The sequence below is a fragment of the Natator depressus genome, chromosome 2 (assembly GCF_965152275.1).
Source record: "Natator depressus isolate rNatDep1 chromosome 2, rNatDep2.hap1, whole genome shotgun sequence".
Lineage (NCBI taxonomy): Eukaryota > Metazoa > Chordata > Testudines > Cheloniidae > Natator > Natator depressus.
In genome coordinates, this window is record NC_134235.1 from 256,213,367 (window position 1) to 256,232,978 (window position 19,612).

Here is a 19,612-nt window from a genome sequence, read left to right on the forward strand (position 1 = left end):
ATGATTGGCATGCTCCCACTCCCACTAAAGACAATGGCAAAGTGGCCATTAACTCCACTGGGGGCAAGACCTGAGCTGTACACAAGCAAAAAGTATTATTAGTTATTTATTAATAGCCACCAGCTGAGTATGACTTCCAGTAACTACAGATCCTGTTGGAGTTGAAGCAGTGACCTAGAAATGAAAGGCCTAATAGCCTGGCACCAGTCTCCTGTCTTTTCACCAGACTAATAGTGCTCCATCAATTTATACTAAGGGTATGTCTACACTAGGAAATTAGGCCGCTTTTATAAAAGTCGATTTTTAGAAACCCATTTTATACAGTCGATTGCGTATGTCCACACTAAGCGCATTAAGTCGGTGGAGTGTGTCCTCACTACCGTGACTAGCATCGACTTACAGAGCGGTGCACTGTGGGTAGCTATCCCACAGTTCCCACAGTCTCCGCTGCCCACTGGAATTCTGGGTTAAGCTCACAATACCTGATGGGGCAAAAACATTGTCGCGGGTGGTTTTGGGTACATGTCGTCAGGCCCTCCTCCCTCCCTCCCTCTGTGAAAGCAACGGCAGACAATCGTTTCACGCATTTTTTCCTGGGTTACCCGTGCAGATACCATACCACGGCAAGCATGGAGCCCGCTCAGCTCATCGTACGTCTCCTGGGTGCTGCTGGCAGACGCGGTACTGCATTGCTACATAGCAGCAGCTCCTTGCCTTCGCAGCAGATGGTGCAGTGGGACTGATAGCTGTTGTACATCTCCTGGGTGCTCCTGGCAGACCTCGGTGAGGTCGATCAGGGGTGCCTGGACATACATGGCTATCCTCCTCTTAGATCACCAAATGGGAGCGAGAGACTCCAGGTCATTCTCTTCTTTAAGTTTCATCTCATGGAGATTCAGTCCTGCCTGGAATATCATGCGAGCTGGAGGCTTCTGCCTCAGGCTGCTCTCCCAGCAGGCAGCACCGCGCGGTCGCACCTACCCCAGCCTACCCCTTGCTCCCATGGCTCATGAATCCTGGACAGTAGTAAGGAGCAGTTCAGCTATAGGCTGAGCAAGTGCAGAATGGTGGTAGAATGTGCCTTTGGGTGTTTAAAAGCCCGCTGGTGCTGCTTGCTGACTATGTCAGACCTCAGAGCAACCAACATTCCCATTGTTATTGCTGCTTGCTGTGTGCTCCATAAGATCTGTGAGAGTAAGGAGGAGACGTTTATGGTGGGGTGGGTGGGTTGAGGCAAATCACCTAGTGTCCGATTTTGAGCAGCCAGACACCAGGGCAATTAGAAGAGCACAGCAAGATGCGCTGTGCATCAGAGAGGCTTTGAAAGCCAGTTTCATGACTGGCCAGGCTTTGGTGTGACAATTGTGTGTGTTTCTCCTTGATGCAAACCCACCCCCTTTGATTATTTTAATTCCATGTAAGCCAACCACCCTCCCCTCTTCGAAATAAAGTAACTATTGTTTTGAAACCATGCATTCTTTCTTTATTAATTAAAAAAAAACAAATGAGATAATGGACAAGGAAGCCCAGATGGGATTGGGGAGGAGGAAAGGACAAGGCCACATTGCTTACTATAGCCACACTAAAAATCAAACTGTTTGAATGACAGCCTTCTGTCACTTGGGCCATCCTCTGGAGTGGAGTGGCTGGGTGCCCGGAGCCTCCCGCCCTGCATTCTTGGGCCTCTGGGTGAGGAGGCTATGGAACATGGGGAGGAGGGTAGGCAGTTTGTGGTGGGGCGGTGCCCCAACCCCATGCCAGATTGGGCTACAACAGGCCAGAGCGGCTGCACAAGGCGGCAGCCAATCAGGGAGGGCCTATTAGAGAGCCAGTCAGGGCCAGTATTACAGCCAGCCAATCAGGGCTAGGCTAGGCCCTATATAAAGGCTGCCCAGGAAGGGAGCAGGCAGTCTCTCCTAGGCCTTTAGTGTGTGAAGGTCTGTCTCCTGCTGGAAGAAACTAGCACGGGCACGGGCACGGGCACGGGCACGGGCACGAACTCGAACTCGAACTCGAACTCGAACTCGAACTCGAACTCCTACTCCTACCCAGTACCTGCTGGGCTGTGGGCCCTGAGAAAAAGGGCCTAGCTGGTGCAAAGGGGCCCTAGGGGAAATGACCCAGGGAGAGAGATGGACAAAGGGAGAGAAGGAGGGCAGGCAGGAAGGCTGCTGCCAAAGGGTCCCTGGGTCAGGACCCAGAGTAGAGGGTGGGCCTTGGTCTACCCCTTGCACTTCCACCTGGCTGTTAGGAGTGGCCATCATGGACTGCACCAGACCCCTGCCAAAAGGGGTTAGACTTTGGGGATGTGGTTGGCCATTGTGGCTGGGGTGAAGAGAAGGACTGCTGATAACACCAAACCCCTGGAAGTAGGTGAGTCCAGAGTAGTGGGCACTGCCGGAGGGCAGTGTCCTGAAGAGGGTGCTGGGAGCAACTCGGGTCAAGACGCCAATCTAGGGTGAGAAATGGATGGGACACCACCAGCAGAGGGTGCTCTGCATGAACTGAGCTAATTCCTGGAGTCAACAGCAGGAGTGAGTGAGTCCCAACCCTGTCACACTGAATGCAGCGGGGGTCTGTGCTCTTGTTGGCTTTCCTGAAGCTCCAACAGATGCTTCATCATGTCTGTTTTCTCCCCCATTAGCCTCAGCATCGTGTCCTGCCTCCACTCTTAACGCTCACTTAATTCTTTCCTGGCCTCTGCCACTGAATGCCTCCATGAATTAAGCTGTGCCCTATCAGTGCGGGAGGACTGCATGAGCTCGGAAAACATGTCATCGTGAGTGTGGTTTTTTTCGCCTTCTAATCTGCAATAACCTCAAGGACGGAGATGATGGGGGGGAGCGTAGAAACATTCTACGTGCTAAGATTCAGGGGGGACTGCATGGTCACCTGTGCTGCTGAGTTCGCCATGCTGACCAAACAGGAAATGAAATTCAAAAGTTCCCAGGGCTTTTCCTGTGTACCTGGCTAATGCATCGGAGTTCAAAGTGCTGTCCAGAGTGGTCACAATGAAGCACTCTGGGATAGCTCCTGGAGGCCAATACCGTCGATTTGCGTCTGCACTACCCCAAATTTGACCCAGCAAGGTCGGTTTTAGCGCTACTCCCCTTGCCGGGGAGGAGTATAGAAGTCAATTTTAAGAGCCCTTTAAGTTGACAGAAAGGAATTTGTTGTGTGGACACATTCATTTTAAAATCAACCTAACGCAGCTAAATTCGACCTAACCCCGTAGTGTAGACCAGGGCTTAGTCTTTCTGTGCAGTATGTGTTGCCATTTACATCCGTGCAAATTGAGTGCAAGATAGGTGTAAAACAAATCAAAATGACAGTGTTTTATACCCATTTTGTAGTCACATGGCACAAGAATACATAACTACCCAAGGTGCAAGGCAATGGGGAAAATCAAGCCATTATACTTTCGCTCGATTCATATCACCAAAAGCAACAGGTCTTGTGGATACCAGTGATTTTCTGCTTATATCCAGAGATAAGAACTGAGAATGCCAGAAATATGCATACTGCTGTAAACAGTTTGTGTCGTCTTTCGTTCACAGCAGAAAGCAAACACAAAACAATGCAGACCTGATGCCACAAGGCGTCGCTTTTCTAGCCATGAATAAAATACACAAAGACCGAAACAGTAATAGGCACCTTTTGTCTGTTCAATTCTTCCATGTTCTGGGCTCTAATTAAAGCTTGGAATTAAATAAAAAGGAAAAATAAAAAAGGGACAATGAATGTACTGAAAGAATGGCTGTCATCTGTCCATCCATCCCGCCATTGTATTTCTAAAACACCAATCTATAGGTATTTATTTTAGGGTATGTCTTCTATGGGGAAAAAAACAAAGGTGTGTTCTTAGCATGGGTTAGCTAACTCGGGTTAAAATAGCAGTGAAGACACTGCAACTCGGCTTTTAACTCAGGCTGGCAGCTCGAGTTCAACCCCGGTCTGCCTTGGGCTTTAACTCAAGTTGCTAACACAAGTTACAGGTTGAGTTGCCATGTCTTCACTGCTATTTTAACCCATGTTAAGAACACACTTTCTTGCTTGGCAATGAAGAAATACCTTTAGATAACTAAGCACCTTACCTGCTATGGATAACACATAAAAATGGACATATTGGGTCAGACCAGTGGCTCACCTAGCCAAGTATCCTGTCTTCTGACAGTGGCCAGTGCCAGAGGGAATGAACAGAACAGGGCAACGATTGAGTGATCCATCCTCTGTCATCCAGTCCCAGCTTCTGGGAGTCAGAGATTTAGAGACACCCAGAGCATAGGGTTGAATCCCTGACCATCTTGGCTAATAGCCATTGGTGGACCTATCCTCCATGAATTTATCCAGTTCTTTATTGAGCCCTTTTATACTTTTGGCTTTCACAACATCCCCTGGCAATGAGTTTCACAGGTTGACTGTGCATTGTATGAAGAACTATTTCCTTACATTTGTTTTAAATTTGCTGCCTACTAATTTAATTGGGTGATCCCTGGTCCGTGCGTTATGTGAAGGGGTAAATAACACTTCCCTATTCACTTTCTCCACACCATTCATGATTTTGTAGTCCTCTATAGAATTCCAATTAAACACTAATAGTAATTCAATTACTATTCTCTATGGGAGAAGAATAAAACTAATTCTCTGTCCTGGTATTATGCTAGAGGTCAGAATAATGATCATAATAATCCACTCTGGCCTGAAAATCTATGAATCTCTATATGACGTAGCTCACATTAGAAAAATATATTAATTTTTATAATCTTCTTCTGGATTTTCATTCATTCCAGTTACATGTGTTAAGGACCCTTTCATCAAATCGTCACTCAAATAACAATCCTACTTATCAAATGAAAGCCCATGAAATTTCACCTGTTTTTGGGGGGGGGGGGGAATTGGAGCAGTTTCACAAAATCAAAATGAAATATGAAACACTCAAGTGTGAAGGTTTGTTTTAATTTAATTTTGACCAAGGCTTAGGTGACAATGGAATTTTATGGCAGTGGAACAGATATTCTTGAATTCAAACAATTGAGACAAGTGGAAAAAATTGCCTAAGATTAGAAATTTCCCTACAGGCATTTTATTCTATCACTGGCCTTTACAGGTATGTCTACACTAACCCCAACTTCTGACTCAGGTTTGAGCCCAAGCTTCCCTTCTGTCCATACACACAGCCTGACTCAGGTCAGCAAGCACTCAGGACCCAAGCTCTAGCACCCTGCTAGGGGGATGGATAAGAAACCAAGTCCCACTGTGAGTCAAGCCCCGCCATTCTGCAGCCTGGATGAAGGGCATTTTATCTGCCTGGAGAGAGAGACAAGAGAAACTGGTGTTTTTATCGTAACATGCTCTTTGGAAGACTCCCTTGGCAGAGCAAATGTACTGTCCCTTCCAGGTGCAAAAGGAGGCTAATATTCTGAGGTGTATTAATAGGGGTGTCATATGTAAGATGGGAGGTAATTGTCCTGCTCTACTCAACCCTCGTGAGGCCTCGGCTGCAGTACTGTGTCCAGTTCTGGGTGTCACACTTTAGGGAAGATGTGGACAAATTGGAGAGAGTCCAGAGGAGAGCAACAAAAATGATCAAAGGTTTAGAAAACTTGACCTATGAGGAAAGATTTTTTTTTTTTTAAAAAAAGGACATTTTAATCTAGAGAAAAGGAGACTGAGCAAATATGTAAAGGGCTGTTATAATGAGGGCTTGGGTTCAATTGTTCTCCATGTCCAGTGATGGTAGTATAACACAGACAGATCCTGGAGGGATCGAACCGGGGACGTCTGGAGCTTAGTGCGTGAGCCTCTGCTGCATGAGGCTGTACAGCAGACTCATTTTCTCTCTCTCTCGCTCTCTAAGTGGTCTCAGTGCCACTAGATGGGACAGAACCCCACACCCAGAAGGTGTGTGGGTTACAAGTATGACAAGAAGTAATTGGATTAATCTGCAGCAAGGAAGATTTAGGTTGGATATTAGGAAAAACTTTCTAACTCTAAGGGTAGCTAAGATCCAGAACAGGCTTCCAAGACAGATTGTGGAATCCCTGTCATTGGAGGTTTTTAAGGACACTTGGTCCTAGGGGCTGGATATAATGACTTCTTGAGGTCCCTTCCAGCCCTACATTTCTATGATTATGTGGTGTGCAGTGCCTAGCACAATGACGCCTCGAGGAACTCCCGGAATAGACACAGTAATAACGGTATCACAGCACTGACTCATTGTACATGGTGAACATAAATAAATCAAGCACGTATTGAGCTAGTCGGACTTCAGCCATAGTCTTGTAAATTTCATGTCCCTCTTTGAAACTGCGGACATGCAGTGCCTTAGTTGAACTCAGGAAACCACAGCTATTTATTGGAGGCATTGCTGTTCCAAAAATGGCTTTTCAACAGAGATTTTCTTCGGATGTAAACATGTGCCTTAGGGAACTGCAGTATCTTCCTGAAATACTTCCTACTTTTCCTGAACTCATCTCTTCCTGGCAGTATCCTTATTGTCTCAAGAACTGCTTCTCATGCAAACACAAAGGGGTGTGCATGATTCATAGAGTTTAAGGCCAGAAGGGACTATCGCAAGGGTGGGCAAACTACGGCCCATAGGCCATATCCAGCCCGTCAGACCATTTAATCTGGCCCTCAGCTCCAGCTGGGGAGCGGGGTTGGGGGTTTGCCCCGCTCTGGCGCTCCAGCCGGGGAGTGGGGTTGGGGGCTTGCCCCGCTTGGCTCGGCTCCCAGGAAGCAGCCGGCATGACCCCCCTCCAGCTCCTGCGTAGTACATGGAGGAGTTGCCAGGCAGCTCTGCGCACTGTCCCGTCTGCAGGCGCCACCCCCAAAGCTCCCATTGGCTGCAGTTCCTGGCCAATGGGAGCTGCAGGGGTGGCGCCTGCGGACGGGGCAGCGCACAGAGCTGCCTGGCTGCGCCTTGGAGCCGGAGGGGGGACATGCTTCCAGGAGCTGCTTGCGGTAAGCGCCCCTGATCCTGCCCCCCCATGCCCCAATCCCCTGCCACATTCCTGATCCCCCTCCCACGCTCCGAACCCCTCGATCCTAGCCCAAAGCCCCCTCTTGTACCCCAAACCCTCATCCCCAGCCCCACCCCAGAGCCCTCACTGCCCCCCACACCTCAACCCAGAGCCCCCTCCCCCACGCTGAACTCCTCATTTCTGCCCCCACCCCAAGAGCCTGCACCCCCAGCCGGAGCCCTCACCCCCTCCCGCACTCCTACCCCCAATTTTGTGAGCATTCATGGCCCACCATACAATTTCCATACCCCGACGTGCCCCTCAGGCCAAAAAGTTTACCCACTGCTGGACTAACGGGTCTTCTAGTCTGACCTCTTGCATATGACAGGCCACAGAATTTTACCCTGTTACGTTTGCATTGAGCCCAATAGCTTGTGTTTGGTATCTTCCAGAGAGGCATCCAGTTTTGTTGTGAAGACATCAAGAGATGGAACATCCACCACTTCCCTTGGTAGTTTCTTCCAGTGGTTAACAATCTGTGCCTAATTTCTCCTTTGAATTTGTCTATCTTCAATTTCCAGCTATTGGTTCTTGTTCTGCCTTGTTTGCTAGATTAAAAAACCCTTTAGTATCCAGTACTTTCTCTTTGGAGGTACTCATACACTAATCAATTCTACTCTTGACCTTCTGATTCATAAGATAGACTGAGCTCCTTAAATCTCTCATTGTAAGACTTTTTTGTGGCTCCTGTATCTCCAGCTTTTAAATATCCTTTAGAAAATGTGGCCATCAGAACTGTACACAGTATCCTAGTATTGGACTGTCCAATGCCATACACATAGGCAAAATCACTACCCTGCCCCTACTCACTACTCCCTTCCTTATACATCCAAGCATAGGTGCTGGCACTAGGGGTGCTACCACACACTTGAAGTGGTTTCCATCATATGCAGGGTTTACAGTTTGGTTCAATGGCTCTCAGCACCCCCACTATACAAATTGTTCCAGCACCCCTACATCCAAGGATTACATTAGCTTTTTGCCACAGCATGGTCCTGGGAACTTATATTCAGTTGCTTTTCTACTCTGACCCATAAGTCCTTTTCAGAGTCCCTGCTTTCCAGGATACAGCCCCCCATTCTGTAGGTCTGGCCTGCAGTCCTCATTCCTAGATGGATGAAACTTGCATTAGGTTTTATTAAAATGCAGTTTGGCCCATCTTGCCAACTGATCCAGATCGCTCTCTGTACGATTGCCCTGTCCTCATTATTTACCACTCTGCCAACCTTTATGTCGTTCTCAACTTTTGCCGTCAGTTGCTTTACTCCCAGCTGGGTGGTGACAATGTTGAATAGTATCGGGCGTAGCACCAGACCCTGTGGAACCGCACTAGAAACACCCCACTAAGGGATTATTCCCCACGGACAACTACTTTTTGAGACTGGCAGTTAGTTTTAAACCTTTTAACATATGGTCTGTTGATATTGTACCGTGCTACTTTTTAATCAGAATGTCGTGCGGTACTGAAGTCAAACGCATTACAAAAGCCTAAATATATTACTTCCATGCAGTTACCTTTGTCAACCAAACTTGTAATCTCATCAGATCTCATGACCTCGTTTACATGTATCTATTAATGATTGCATGCAGAGAGGGAGGGGAAAATATGTTGTGGCAACATAATAAAGAAAAGGTTTTCGTTTGCTGCATAAGATTTGGAGGAGGTTTTGTATTAAGGACTTCTCCGAATGCAGGCCGTGGCAACATATGCTCAGTGATGTGTCAGGTGGTAGCCTACAGAGTCTAACTGAATCAGAGCTGGTATGACTTACCTGTCCGGAGGAGAGATGGGTAGTGGGAAAAGCAAATAATAAGTGGTTGGAAAAGAGGTATATGTTAAATTAGGCAACTCCTCTCTCCCCCACTAAGGCCAGGTCTACACGTACAGCGTGTCTGGTGAAGACGCTCGATGCCGACAGGAGAGAGCTCTCCGATGGGCATAATAAAACCACCTCCGCCAACAGCAGAAGCTATGACAGCTCTCCCACCGCCATAGCGGTGTGCACACGACCACTTAGGTCGCTGACACTTATGTCGCTCAGGGCAGTGGTTTATTCACAACCCATAGCGACATAAGCTATAGTGTAGACATGGCCTAACGTACAACTTCTTCTGGCCCCCGATGCGTCAATTACACCAGTTTAAACCCCCACAGACCGATTCATTGATGTCTATTTTACACCGCCTCCCATGTCACCTCTGAATCTGGCTCTATGGGCCAGGCTCTCAGTTGGTATCAATCAGTGCACCTCCACTGACTTCAATGAAGTGATGCTGATTTACACCAGCTGAGGATCTGGCCCATTTCTGTCCCTACACCAAGGTAACTCTCTGGTTGATTTTATTTCACTTCCTTCTGTTGGCAACTGCCATTGTAATAAGTTGTCATGATTTTTCCATTAGTATGTAGTTCACCTACAAAAATTTGCACTGGAGTTAAACTTGGCAAGCAAAGCCTCCAGCAGGAACGTTTGGAATTTGGCAGGGGAAAATAAAGAAGTGGCGCAGACAAGATCCTGGATTTTAAAAGGAACTTAATGTGCTCTCTGAACCCTGCCTCGGGACAAAGCTATTTAGACAGAACAAGATACCATCTTGCTGTTACCTAACTGGCCTCCACTGGGCCCTGTTGCTGGGACAAGTTTTCTTGCATTTGCCAGTTTGCCACATAACCTTAAAATGTTCACTCGCTATCCTTGTGAACAACCAGAAAGGGCGCCTAGTCATACAGGTGTAAATGCAGAGTAATTCCCACTGACATCCATAGATTTAGACTAGTGCGTACGAGATCAGAATCAGGCCCAGGTTGTTTAAGCAAAGTGAAGTTTTAGTCTGGGTTAGGCTCTGCCATGTGGACAATTTTATTGGCACCGGTGATCACAATTCCTTGCTATAAAATATAAATACTGTGTTATCACGAAGAGGATCATCCAGACACCACTATAAGCTGCAATCGCGTTTGTGAAGAGGGTTATGCATTGCATTGGCACTCGGTGCTTAATAGACAGTGCTGCAACCAATTCTGGAGCAGACTATTGTGTGCAGATGTTGCTAAAGCAGCTAACTGACACAAAATTAGGTCAGATTCTTGCTCCCTGTGCAGGTGGGAAGGCACTATGCCACTGGAATTGGTACAGTTCTGCTGCACGGGGCAGGAGGGCAGGCTGCAGAGAGTGTCCAGGGAAAAGGATTTGACTCCCTGGTGTAACTCTGTGTAGCTGTGGAGTTTAACAGGCGCGGACAGGGGTGAGCATGTTTCCGGGGTAGTGACAGCAAGTGCTAATGCAGACAAGGTGCTGGCAGCCCCTGGGTGTAGTAAGCGCTGAGTAGACCTGCTCTGAGCAGGGCTAGATGACGTGATGGTTAAAACACCAGTGGCTGCCTCTAGCCCCGGCTGCTCTAGCACTCCCAGCAGTGAAGCTGCACCAGTGATAGCAACGGTGGGAAATATTGGACAAAAAGCCTAGTGTAGAGACAGTAATGTCGCCCAAATTCAGGGTAACCCCTGCATATCTTAGCTCCATCCTAAGCATAGGCTTGGGATGACAATCATGATCCCACCCCATCTTGATGGCAGGCTTCTTCGGGGTTCCCAGCTTCAGAAAAGGGGAGCCGTTTTAATCTATGACAGTGGAAAGGAACTTTTCTGCCTTAGCAAGGGCCTGGAACTTCACTTGTATAACTGGGCCTTGTGCTGTCAAATCCAATGTGAAAGTCTCCTGCAAGAGCCATTAAGAGCCAGATTCTCTACTTACTTTCTGCCACTTTCTGCCAGTCATGCAGTGCAAAGGGGCCAGGAACAGTTGGATCTGGCCAGCTGACTTGGGGTAGTTTGCGAAGCCAACACAACTTGCCTCTGACACTCCTCAGACCCAGACCTGGCAAAATTGGTGTGCTGGGGGCAGGAAGGGGTGTGGCTGGAGTGCAGTGTGTTAGCTCCCAGCTGGGAAAAGGTCCTTTGGGGACAACCACCAGCTGGTGTAAATCAGAGCAGCCCCTTATATTGGGAAAGAACATTTTAAAGAGAGTTCAACAACTAGGAACACTTTGCAGGGCAATTAAACAACCTGGAAGCATTCATAGGTCTCCTCCACAGGAGACTCCAGTCATGGCTAACGCAGCAGTATAGCAAGATGTTTTCCATCCCAGCCAATATCCTGCCGGTGCTTACAGCCCCCTTGGAAGGTGCTGAGAGCTGTTAACTCCCATTGACCTCCTATCAACCTCCTCAATGCAAGTGCAGGGCACTCAGCACCATCCAGGAGGTGCTTGCAACTCACAGGATCAGCCCCTTAGGCCCAGACTGTGCAAGTGGCTCTGTGCAGCAGTCCCCTGAAGTCATTGGGGCTCAGTAGTGGGAGCAGGAGTCTGCCCCATTGCAGGACTGGGGCCTCGGTCATTTATTTTGCCAGTGATTTGGGTATTTCTGAGGAGCACTATCCTGCAGCCTTCAAACTCATGTCAATCCCAGTGAGATCAATTGCTGCTATGGCTGTAGGATCAGCTGCCAATGTAACCCACACACCTTCTGGGTGTGGTGTTCTATCCCATTTAGTGGCACCAAGACCACTTAGAGAGAGAGAGAAAATGAGTCTGCTCTACAGCCTTTGCTAAGAGTCAGTTGGCTTGTAGCTCATGCAGTAGAGGCTCATGGACTAAGCTCCAGAAGTCCCAGGTTCGATCCTGCCCTCCAACGACTGGGGTCTGTCCGTGTTACACTAAGACTGTGGAGTTCAAGGTATTGTCTATGGAACAAAAATCCCTACTGAGGGATAATGAACCAAAACACTTTACAAGTATTTTGTCTGGCACACAGCTAAACATATATTGTAGGAGAAGTTCAGAAGCCTCCCTGGATAAACAATAATTAGCTATGGTGCATTAAGCTGTCAGGAAGATTTTATACACAGAAGTCTTCTCCCAGCAGGACATACACAATCTGAGTGAGGGTGCTATAGGGTTCATGCTGTGGAATTAAAAGAACAGAACCCCAAAGCGCCAGCAGCATGGCTCCACCGACGCCCGCCCCACCAGCCACATGACCCCACCTGTGCCAGCAGCTGGATGAGTGGAGGGGGTGCATGGGGATCATAGAATCATAGAATATCAGGGTTGGAAGGGACCTCAGGAGGTCATCTAGTCCAACCCCTGCTCAAAGCAGGACCAATCCCCAACTAAATCAGGGATGGAGGAGGGTGGCACAGGGACACATGGGGACAGGGGCAGATCTGTCTGACTGAATGGGAAAGGCTAGGGATCAGCCAGGGTCTGTATGGGGGAGGCTCCCTAACAGTCCCTCCCCCCCACCCCCCCCCGCAAAAACCCCTGATCCATACTTCTCCCACCCACAGCCAGCAACCCTCCAGGTTCACTTCCAGGCTCCTTCCAGCAATTATTTCCCTCCCCCTCAGCTCTTCCATTACCCCTGACTCCCTCAAGCCTTTGCACTGCGTCTGAGGGGTGCAGGAAATACTTTTCTGTATTGTCGTTTAAATGAATTATTACTCAAGGTTCTGTATTAATACACCTAGTAAGGAATCTATTTGTCAGAAAACATTTCCTGAATCTTTTTGGTTGTCTGTTTCGTTACAGACATACTTGTTGACAGGTATTTTGAAATAAATTACCAAAATAATTGAAACTGGTGTGATTATGTAGTGTTATTTTGACAAATAAAATATGCAGAATTGTGCAGAATTTTAAAATATTGTACACAGGATTTTTAATGTTTTGGTGCAGAATTCCCCCAGGAGTAGTATGTGCAGTGCCTAGCACAATGGACCCACTGAGCCATTGTGTGACACACATGAATAGTAATAGTGACCCTCCAAAGGGGACCTGACTAGCTTAGGGGATTGGTGATGGACTACAGCGCCTTATACCTCTATCGTACTGGTTTGAATCCAGTCCAAACTGAAAATAACCAAAAGTCATGGCTATCTGTGGGCTGTTCAATGGCATGTGTCTCAGTTATCAGCCTTTGCTGACTGTCTCAGCAGTGACTACAGCCTGAATGATTCTCTTGTTTCTGGATGTGGTCCATCCATCTCAGGGTGGAAGTGCACCGGAGGAGTAGTACATTGAAACTTGCATTATTTCTGTACCTCATTTGTACAGATGAGGTGTAGATGTAGCTGTGCTGGTCCCAGGATATTAGAGAGACAAGGTAGGTGAGGTGATATCTTTGATTGGCCCAACGTCTGTTGGGGAGCGAGAGACGCTGACGAAGAGCTCTGTGTGGCTTGCAAAGCTTGTCTCTCTCACCAGCAGACGCTGGGCCAATCAAAGATATGACCTCACCCGCCTTGTCTTCTGTAGATAAACAGAGGACAGCAGCCCCCAGGCCTGTGAATCCCACACCTTCTACTAGCACTGAACTTATTCAAACCTCAAAGTCACCATCAGCTAAACCAAACAGTTTGCAGAATGTGGAGGGGCCCTGGACAGGGCTTTCCCGCTGCCTTTGCAGTGAAGGATAATCAATCACTCCACACGTGCCTAAGAGGAGGTGTCCTTGGAGGGGTTCTAGCCCCCCCTGAGATCTCTCGTCACTGCCCCTGTCACTGCCGTCATCAGAGCACCCTCCCTGCTGCCTCTGTATTCTGCAGGGGATCTGGCCTACAGAGATGACTGTGCTTTGCCGTGCGGGAGATCCTCCGTCTGATGACAGCACAAGAGGGCTGGCGTTTGGAGGTGCTGTCCTGAATTTCTGAATGTCACACGGGGCTTTAGCATCAAGCCTGCCCCTCACTTTCAATCTCCCCGCTCAGCATTCTCTCTAGCCTACGTCCCACTCTGTCTCCCCAGGGCTTTGCAATGAGGTTTGCTATGTACAAATAGACCGTATCATGCTAGGGCAGTTCACGCTGCTCCTCATCCATGCTGAACAGGTGCTGTTGGAGGGAAGTTAGGATGCCCCTCAGGGATTCGGGGCTGCCTGGGATACACTGAGAAAACCTGCGTGTCAGCTCCAAACCCACCAAGAGGCTGCGATACAAGCCCTAGAAAACAGCCATAACATTTGGGGCCGTTTGTTTGTGCTAATACCACACAGTCGACCAGTCTGAGTAATGGGAAAGACTGATGCAGCCTTAAGTAATGATTCTCTTTGACTGCTTGGAAAACTCTTGATTTTGTGGCCATTTGGGTGAGAAACCACTGGGTTTGGCCTTAAAGTCAGAAGATGAAAAGTCAGAGAAAGTGCCATTTTTAAAAAAGTGCTTCACTTAGGAATTCCTTTAGCATTGGTGAGCATCCCTCAAGGAGTGTGAGGCTCTTAGAGAAGGTAAAATTTCCGTTCTGGCAGAGATAATAATTAAAGATGTATTTGAGCTGCAAAGGGAGGGTGTGAATCCAGACTTCTCCAAAGTGGACGGTGCTGGGAATTTGACTCTGGCCCATCTCCGATACATACCCACCTCGCAGGCGCGTGGTGAGTGATAGTTCATTCATATCGGTAATGTGTAGGGCCCTACCAAATTCACGGCCATGAAAAATATGTCATGGACCGTTAAATCAGATCTTCCCTGTGGAGTCTAGCTATTGGAGGGCAGAGGAAGGGGCAGGGCTGGGGGCATCCCAGCCCGGGGCTCCTACCGTGCACTGGGCTCCAGCTGCTAGTCCCGGGCTGGGGAAGGATGGGACTTCCTCTTCCCCTGCACGGCTGCTCTTGGCGGGAGATCAGACCCACCTCTGGGTACCTAATTGGCTGCAGGAAGCTCCGTGGCTGCGGCTTTCAGCCCAGCTCTGAAGGCAGCGCAGAAGTGAGGGTGGCAATCCTGTGACACCCTCCTCCCCCATTACTCCCTTTTGGGTTAGGACCCCCCACAGTTACAACACTGTGAAATTTCAGATGTGAACACCTGAAATGGTGAAATTGGCTAATTTTAAAGTCCTATGACTGTGAAATTGACCAAAATGGACTGTGAATTTGGTAGGGCCCTAGTAATGTGCTTTGAGATCCACTGATGAAAGGTGCCTTGGAAATGCAAAGCATTATTATTATTAGAGCAGCAACCTCTCTGGATGCTATGTACTCCTCACCCTTTGTACCTAGCCCAGGGGTGATTTATTGGGTGATGAATCAGACCCGCAGGGGAGATTTTTGGAACCACAGCAGCAGGAGGTGCAGAAATAGCATTCTGCATAGTTTAACTTTGGGGGCACCGTTCCTGCACTGACAATGATTGAAACCTAATTAACTGAAACACCGGATTAACAGGATGTTGGTAATGTCCTCTGTGATAGTAGGATCCAGCGCAATGTAAGAGCTTTAGTTTCGGGCCGGTGGTGCACAGCTGCAACTCCCAGTTATCCAAACTACCCATTATCCAAATGTCTGGATGTTCTTCAAGGCTCTGGGATAATGAGGATTCATGCTAAGAGACACGATTCAAAGTCCTTAGTCAAAACTTCAAGATCATCTGAATTTAAAAAATCCACAACATAAAAGTTTACCCCATTTTGGGATCCACTTTCTCATGATATCTTTTCACAGTGCAAGAGAGGAAGAGGGTAGAGCAATTAACTCTTTTTAACTAGAGAGAGTGGCCCAAATCAAACCCCCATATCTGCACAGCACCAGTCAACACCACATCATTTGTTGTTTTCAAGTCACTACCTTGCACCCATCTGTACTCTTTAGATGAAACTGAGGAAAGTTTTACTCAGCTCAGAACTCTGTAATTGGCCGCTGGTTCTTTAAAGGGCCCAACCAAAAATCCTGGACCCAAAAATTTTCATAAGTGACTCATGATTTTGGGTGCCCAACTGGAGAACACACAAGAAGGGCATGCGTCTGAAAACCAGGCCCCTTTAAAGGTATATCAAGTTGTACATCCAAAAGCACTCTGAAATCATGGGCCCTAGATCTGGATTTCCTGAACTCTGGGCAAGTTCCAATCAGGATCAGAACCTTGTGTCTCTATTAGAGCTGGTTGGAAAAAGGAATTTCCATTCTGCAGGAGAGTCCAACATGTCTCCATTTGGCTCGTTTTAGAATGAAAAGCTGGAATTTCTAAATTTCCCACAGAATGAAAATTCTGAAAAACTTCAATTCAGAACCAACTAAAACATTTCGCTTGGATAATGCCAAAACAAGAAATATTAAATATACTATGTATGTTACATTGACAATATTTTTAATATTAACTGTCTATACACAATTAACCAAAATGATAAAGTCAAAATGAAACGTTTCAATATTATCAAAACAAGGTAGTCAAAATGATTCATTTAGCCTTTTTCCTATCAATAATTTCATCCAAATCATTACACTCCCATGAAATGTTTCAATTTAGACAAAACTGTATTTTCTGACAGAAAACTGATCCATTGACAATTTTCTGATCAGCTCTAGTCTCTAATGATAACGGCTAGTTTAATCAAAGTTAGTGAAAACTGGTCTCCAGGTGAGAGACATGAAATTCTGAGGTCCCTTAAGAGGGAACATTGTGCACATGAGTGACATACGGAGGGCCTCTGGCAGTTCAGCATAATTGTTCACTCCATTTCTCTCTTTGTCTGTTCCCACTCCAAAGAAAGCACAGTAAAGACAGAGAGAGGCAAAGGCCAAATAAAGTAATTAGTTGCTTTTCAATTTGTTTCCTTTTTCTGAGGCGGCCAAAGAAGGAAAGAGAAAAATATATGGATACATTCTGCCCCTCCCAAGCACTTTGGTGCAGTCCCTGGAATTAGGGCTGACCTTGGTTCCTCCCGAACAACCCACCATGGCTCCCTGAACCCTCATAACAGGAAATAATAAAATTTCCATCCAGTTTTTCCAGCACTGGCTTTTTTAAAGAATGCTTCTATGAAGTGAGTCCAGAGCCTGAATTGCCGCAGACCTTCCTGAGCTTCATACAAAATCAAAGGAAGCGGATGCTCAACAACAGGGATCATGTAAGATGCGTTTGCTGCACACCTCTTGCTGCTACTCCACGCTCCACTCCCAGTGTAGCAGTAAACATGGCAGAGGCACATTAACGCAAAGGAAGGCAGAGGAGAAGATCGAAGGGCATGGGAAAGAATCGGGAACATTGAAAGGTCAAGCGGTATTGTGAAGAGCCAGACCCCTGGCTGCTCCACAGAGGTGTTTTTCTAACACCTGCAAATGGCCAGCTCTGACACATGGAGCAAAAGATTGGACAAGCACCAAGAAAATGGAGCAGAAACAAAAGGATGGAGAGCAAAGGGATGGAAAGATTCTAAGGTCAACCACAAGCTATGGGCTTGATGTGGGAATCACCGGGTGAGGTTCTGTGGTCAGTGTTATGCAAGAGGTCAGACTAGATCATCAGAATGGTTCCTTCTGGATGTGAAAATGTATGATGAACCGATTCACAATGTCAGAGGGGAACCAACAAATCAGTAAGATTCCAAGAACCAAAATCAAGGACACCTTGACGACTTTGCATAAATGGTCTGATCTACATTTGGCCCAAATCTCGTGTGTCAGGATGTAAGGGGAATTGGTAAGGATCAGCTATGTACAGGATTGCATATCTGGTCAGATGTATTATGGGTTTCCCCACAACCTTCCTCAGAAGCAGGCATTGGGCCACTGACTACCAGCAAGCATTGGCCACTGGTCTGGGCAGACCAGTAATCACAGCTGATGCTTGTTTATTTGGATTTATACAAGACATTTGTATATGGGCCCTCATCCATATGCTTTGGACACTCTTATTTCAAGATACAGCCAGGGTAACACTCCAGCAGGAGTATAATTCAGTATAATCCAGGCAATTTAATAGCTCCAAACACCTCCCTCCCCACCTTCCAATCCCAACCACACTCCTGTTTTCATATGCCTGGGAACACATATATGCCTTGCTGTGGTATGGAAAACTCTCTGATCCAGGACTGGGAGATATGCAATTCCAAGGGAGCGAGGGAGTGAGTTTACTCTTGCAGTGGATCTAATAAGAGGAGCAGTGGTGATGACACAGGCATTATGCACATTGTTCATCAACAACAGATGGATTAAAGCAGCTGGATGGTCGGACCTGTCTACACACACGAGTTGCACCAGCTAACAATGCGATGTTAAACTGATTTTGTTAAACTGATGGGCCAGAAGTGAGCTAAACTGAATTAACTTATATTGGTTTAAAACTGGCTAATTCACACAAGGTTTAACTAAACTGGTTTAACTAAACCAGGGCACAGAATCATAGACTGGAAGGGACCTCGAGAGGCCATCTAGTCCAGTCCTCTGCACTTATGACAGAACTAGGTATTATCTAGACCATCCCAGACAGGTGTTTGTCTAAGTTGCTCTTAAAAATCGCAATGATGGAGATTCCACAACCTCCTGAGGCAATTTATTCCAGTGCTTAACCACCCTGACAGTTAGGAAGTTTTTCCTAATGCCCAACCTCAACTGCCCTTGCTGCAATTTAAGCCCATTGCTTCTTGTCCTATCCTCAGAGGTAAAGGAGAAATTTTTTCCCTTCTTGTAACGACCTTTTATGTACCTGAAAATTGCTTTCATGTCCCCTCTCTGTCTTCTCTTCTCCAGACCAAACAAACCCAATGTTTTCAATCTTTCCGCATAGGTAGGGTGACCAGACAGCAACTGTGAAAAAACGGGACAAGAGGTGGGGGGGTAATAGGTGCCTATATAAGAAAAAGTCCCAAAAGACGGGACTGTCTCTTTAAAAATGGGACAGCTGGTCACCCTACTCATAGGTTATGTTTTCTAGAAGAGCAACAAAAATGATTAAAGGTCGAGAAAACATGACTATCCTCATCACACAGAAACTTAGTCAGTTTAACATCACACCTTCAGTTAATACACTGGGGTGCAGCTCTGTGTGTTTAGACCTGATCTAACTTTAAGAACCTGCAATATCCATGGTTGCAATTAAGCTAACTAAGCTCTTCGGATCAATCGGTGCTGCATCTGAGCAGCTCCCAGCACACTGGGGTTGTAGTCTCCTGGTGCTACTGCAATGCACAAGTAAACAAGAAGAATTCAAGAAGGACTTCACAGATAAGGTCCATACTCTTTCCTCAGGTGTGGGAGAACAACTCCCACTGACTCTGCTGGTCCTGGCCCCACCCTCCCAGCCCGTATGTGGGAGACGGGATTCTGGCTGGGCGCAGACCTACCCCTTCCTGCTCGCAAAGGAAGGTTTCTGCTGCCTACAGAGCACCGTCCTCCTCGCCCCGGAGTAAGAGAGCACTCACAAGGTTGAGAGCCAGGCACAGGAAGTGGCAAGGTCTAGTCATGTAGGGGACAGAGGCCCAGATGCACATCATTCCCCACGCCACTAGCCCTGTACAAGGCGATACAGCCCCACCCCTTCTGCAAAAGGCCCCACCGCATTCCCCCGTGGCGCAGCGCCTCTGCCCCCCCCTCTGCGGCTGCAGAAGCATCGGGCCCACTGGAATCCAACTCCCCACCCCGCTGCTGGAGGAGCCCCGGGCTGGCTCAAGCAGCCCCAGCCTGAGCAGCCCCAGGCCGGCCCGAGCAGCCCTGGCCCAGGGTTGGCCCAAGCAGAGCTGGCCCCAGCTGCCCAGGGCCTGGCCTGAGCCATGACAGTCGACCGACCCAAGCCCCGGGCCAGCCCCAGCCATGCCAGCCT

The 19,612-nt window shown here is 47.6% G+C and overlaps 1 protein-coding gene across 4 annotated transcripts in view; it reads right to left on the reverse strand.

Moving 5' to 3' along the window:
* The window catches only part of GJC2 (gap junction protein gamma 2), a 111,283-nt gene that overhangs the window by 17,908 nt on the left and 73,763 nt on the right, over positions 1–19,612 (reverse strand). The gene's annotated exons all lie outside the window — the stretch shown is intronic.